This window comes from Taeniopygia guttata, chromosome 25, assembly GCF_048771995.1.
Source record: "Taeniopygia guttata chromosome 25, bTaeGut7.mat, whole genome shotgun sequence".
Lineage (NCBI taxonomy): Eukaryota > Metazoa > Chordata > Aves > Passeriformes > Estrildidae > Taeniopygia > Taeniopygia guttata.
In genome coordinates, this window is record NC_133050.1 from 1540920 (window position 1) to 1546007 (window position 5088).

Consider the following 5088-nt stretch of genomic DNA (forward strand, 5'->3'; position numbering starts at 1 on the left):
CTGCGGGTGCTGAGGCTGCTCTGGGCTCTGCCAGGGCTCTGCTGGGCTCTGCCCCGGGCACAGCTGGGCTGGCTCTGCCCTCACATTGCTCTGACAGCAATGCATCAGACGAGCCCGTTGGAGCACAGTGCCTGAGCTTTCTGCTTTGGCAGGTGAGTGAGACTCCCCTGCAGGCCAGGAGATTGCAGCTGGGGACACACATCCAATTGGCAAGGACCCAAACTCTCCATAGTCCCAGCTGAACCCCTGGATCTCCGCAGGAACGCCTGGATCTCCACTATTCATTCTTCATTTCTTTTTGGCTGGAATTGTGCAGTTGCACTTTCTTCCTCCTCTAGAAGTGCCACGAGTGGGCCAAAGCTGGCAAGTGAGCCGTGTTCCTGAGGCAGTGCAGTCTGGAGCTGATGGATGGAGAATTGCCCCTCCCACTTCCAAATCAGAGCAAAAAGCCGTAAGTGGGATTTTTCATCCGTAAGAAACCCCTGACAATTTCAGAGGGAATGTGCAGCTCATTCCCAGAGTGAGAAGGAAGGTCATCTTCTAAAGGATTTGGGGTTTGACAGAGTTGAGATTCCCAGTCCTGCCTGGAGCTGGAAGGGCCCCAATCAATTTCCTATTGCTTCAACCACAATTTAAAATAACAATGTTGGAAACAAACCCCCAAAACTGTAAAAAAGGCTGTTGAGGTCAGTAAGATGGATCCATGCCATCAGCACATTTACAATGTAAATAAGTGAGTTCTCTTTTTAAAAAGATCATTTACCTCTTAATGCAAAGTTACAGAAGTTGTTTCACTAACACTTGGATTTTATTTGTATCTTTTACAATTAATCTAATTGTATATTTTTTTTCCTTTTTTTTTCTTTAAGCAGAGGTCCTGGCCCTCTTCCAGCCAAAAGCGAAAGGGCCCCACCAAGCCTTGTTACCCACAGACAACATGGTAAAGCTGAACACTAAAGGACCTTGGGGGCATTATTCTGGAATTAAAAAGTTGCCAGCTCCATGGACAACAGAATTATTGTTCCTAACCTGAATGACATTGAGCAAAAAGAATGAAGAACGGTGTCACTAAAGTACTACTGATGTTTGCCAAAACACCTCCAGAGTTTCACCAAGGGATCAGTCATCAAAATGTTTTGGAAATTTAAAGACCAAGGTAGCCAAAGCACACAGTGTCACTAATTGCTGGGTGTGTTCTCAGCTGAAGTTGGGAGGAATGGGGTTCCCTTGGAGGGCCCACCCTGTGGGGTGGCCAGAACTCTGTCAATGGGCTCTGCCTCATAACGGAGTCAATGAAGGGACAGTTAGAGAAACCTGTGCTGTGGGACACGGGAATACAACGATCAGTGTGACAGGATTCACTCAGATTTCCGCTCAGGAGAAACCAAACCCTGTTACAGTTATAGAGGCTACAGTGTCAGAAGATTCCTGTGCTTTACCATCACTCCCAATGTCAGTAGAACTTGGTGTGCTGCAGCTGGTCAGTGTCAGTGTCACACCACTCCCAGCTGCAGGGCCCCCATTTAGGGTCCTTCAGCAACGACCACACGGAAGACTTAGGGCCCAGAGAACATTTTCCACCCAAAGAGTGCCTTGGGTTTCAGAAAGCAAAGGATTCTGGTTCACCCTGTGCCCCATGTGCGCTGCCCCATCCCGTGGAGTTGACATGAATGAGCTGAATGGATTATTAGAAGAGGTAGTAAATGATACTCTTAAAATGTCCAATAGTGCATTGGATTATTAGAAGAGGTAGTAAATGATACTGTTGAAATGCCCATTAGCACAATCTATGAGCTCAAACAAACACAAATGGGGACTCCAGAGAACCGCATGGCCTTGGATTATCTGCTTGCTGGCCAAGGAGGAACCTGGGCTATCAGGGCACGGGGATGTTGCACTGCTAGCAGTGATGGGTTTGAAGGCCAACAGTCAGGAATCACCTTGACAGAAAGAGCAGTAGAAGAGTGGCAGAAAGAAGAAAATTCTTCTTGGTGGGATTGGCTTCGTGGCTGCCAAATTAGAGGCTGCTGTGAAATGCATTGGTGGCAGGGCCTGTCATCATTGCAGTGTGTGCACTTGGTGAGTTGCTGTGAAACTTTGTGCTGGAAAGTGGAGTAATGGGACCTTTCTTAAAAGAGACAGTCTCAAGAAAAGAGAGGCATTTGATAAATAACAGAGAATAGCAACTATTTAGGCAAGTTTTAAAAGGAACGTGAATAGCTCTGAGTAATGAAGTTAAACTGCACTTAATTGTAGAACAAGAGGAGATGCCTTTATGCCTAATACCTAAATCTAAGCTGTGTTACTGAAAGAAATATTACAAAGGTTGTAGTTGATTGTAGGTCTCAGGACCGATCAAAGTACCAAGGCCTGAACAGGTTGTGGTCAGGGCCTGAACAGGCCCTGAGGCAAAGCTCACCTCTAGATGAACCTTCCAAGCAAATGTTGTATTTGTATCCACTCATTAAGGAAGCATGATTAACAACACGATCAATGCATGTGTTCCTCGATAAAACATGGATTTATCTTTCTGTATTTAGAAACAGACAAGGCCCCATCTGGCCTTGTTTGGGGGTGAAGGATCAAAGTCAACTCCCTTGGTTCCTCCTTCAGCCCTGGCCAGGCTTTGGGAGAAAGCAGTCAGGAGAATGAAAGCAGATGTTCTCGCAGTGGCAGTGATGCCAGCTTGTTTGTTTAACAGTGTAAAAGCTGGGTCCTCTCACAGCTTTGGGCTTGGAGCCTCATTGCTTGCAGAGGTGGAGGCACCTGCAGGAATTCCCAGTGTCTGGGAGTGGCTCTCCAGTCCTTGGCTTCCCCCAGCTGATGTGTGGCTGTGGATGATGGTAAAGCCTGAGGCTAACTGGTGATGGATCTTTCCTTAATCACTCCAGGCAATCTCTGGTAGCAATGACTGGATGCATTGCTGAGCTTCTTTTGTAATGCTTTGCTAATGATGATGTGCTTTGCTGAGCTTATCCTTTTGTAATTCTTTGCAGCTGGGCATGATATAAATGACACAATTCCTTCAGTTGGTGTCTGTGTCTTTGGTGCTGACCCTGCCCACTGGTGAGACAGGGCCCCCTCCAGCCTAGAGTGTTACCTAGGAAGAGAAAAGCCATCACTCCAAATGTCCCCCCTTCCTCCTTGTTCCCCCCACTTTATACCCTGAGCGTGATGCCTGCCCTATGGTCTGGGGTATCCCCGGGGTCAGTGGGGGTCACCTGTCCTGGCTGTGTCCCCTCCCAAGCTCCCCCGCAGCCCCAGCCCCTCTCCAGCGTGGCCAGAGGAGGGGCAGGCCAGGCTTTGGCTCAGTGGGAGCTCAGCAAGAACAAAAGCATCTCTGTGTGCCCAGCCCTGTGCTCAGCACCCGGCCCAGCAGCAGCGTCTCAGTGAATGCTTGTGAATGGAGTCCTCCCTCCTTTGTCCAGGTGGTTTCAACATTGTGTTGCAATCCCTGTCGCTGGCTTGTGTGTTTTTAAAAACTTCTTAGAAGAGTATCTTAACAGTACATAACGATAAAATATATGACAATTTTATTTGCACGAATTGTCATATCCATATAGCAGCATCTTTTAATAATTTTGACTATGTTTAAATGAGATCACCAAGATCTCATCTCAACTGCCCTGTCAGTTATCCCATGGACAAATCCCTTGTTAAACATTTTCTCTTCCCCTTGTCCTGATTCGATGTTAGCCCAAAACCACACCCTGAGTGTCACCTTATTGGTTGTTCTTTTGGATCAACCCCGTTTTTTGAGACTTTGTAATCCTGTGCACAGCGATGCTCAGTGCTCGCTCTGCTTCTGATCCCTTCAAGTCTAGTGTTGTGTACCCCTGGCTTCCAATAAATGGGTTGGAACTTCACCGCAAGAAGAGTCTCCTCTGCGTTCCTCACCCATTCCCTGTGTCATCTTGGAGCACCTCTGTAGAGCAGTGAGCTCTAAGGTTCTGCCCTTGGCAATACCTCAGCCAGGACAGTTCCCCACACTCGCCACTGCTCTGGAACATCAAAAGACCTAGCCCGGGCTCTGGGAGGCAGTGGCACAGCAATTTGGATTTTATTTTCTCTTTCAGATCCAGTGCTAGAACAAGGCAGGAAAAAAACCCACCAGAAGTGGTGCTGAAAACCAAAGTCTGGGAGAATGCTGTCTCAGGAAGAACACAACATCCCACCCATCCTCACACACCGGAGCCAGCTCCATGGAATGACCCCGTGCTGCATTTATCTAGAGTAGTATCCAGCCTGCCAAGGCTTTATCCCTTCCCTGAGCACCTTCTTTATATTTGATGAGCAGCATGGTGGCCCTGAAGAACCTGTTTTTCAGCTGTTTCCAGTGAGCTCCCTGCTGAACATGCCAGGCTGAAGAGCGAGGTCTGTGCTCCAGCTGTCTAGGGACTAGGACAGGCTTGGCCATGCTCCTCTGTATGGTGAGAGAGGACCAGAACAGGCACTTCACCTGTTTTCAATTTTGGTTGTTGATTATGGAAGGCCTAGATGCTACCATAGTCTCCAAAACTTGCTGTAGATGCTGCTCTGGGACAGGGAGTGCACCCAGACCCTGGAAGGTTCTGTGTCCTCCTGAGCACATTTGTAAATACCAACACAACTTAATTCACAATTGAATTCTCTTTTTTTGTAGGTAAAAACCCATAAAATAAAATGGCAGGAGCCCAAATCTTAGTAAATGCCACACGTACCTCTCCCAAACAAAAACTTCCCCAAGGCATGGATAAGGCTTTCTGCCACAACTGCCACTAACCTTCCACTATAACTTCTTTCAAACAGCATATCTTATATCTGAAAGGTATATCTTGGAAGTAATGCATGCCCTGACACTCAACACCAGGGAAAGGCAGGGAGCAACCACAAGCAGCAACCAAAGACCCAGCGCCATGTCACAAAGGGCCCTTGCACACTCTGCCACCTGCCCTGGGGCCGCCCCCAGCCCCCCAGAGTGGCCCAGGTTGGAAGGAATGCCTTGCCCCAAGTGTGTCAGACAGCCCAACAGGATCTTTAGGAACAGCTCAAAGCATCAGCAAACGCTGCCCTGCTTTGTGGGCTCAGGGCAGCAGAAGGAGCCCCTGC

The 5088-nt window shown here is 48.1% G+C and overlaps 1 long non-coding RNA gene across 1 annotated transcript; it reads left to right on the plus strand.

The window, feature by feature from the left end:
* The first annotated feature begins 315 nt into the window (after window positions 1-315).
* Window positions 316-3028, plus strand: LOC140680589 (uncharacterized). The gene is made up of 2 exons (XR_012051934.1): window positions 316-451; window positions 873-3028. It is a non-coding gene; the product is annotated as an uncharacterized lncRNA (long non-coding RNA).
* Window positions 3029-5088: the final 2060 nt, after the last annotated feature.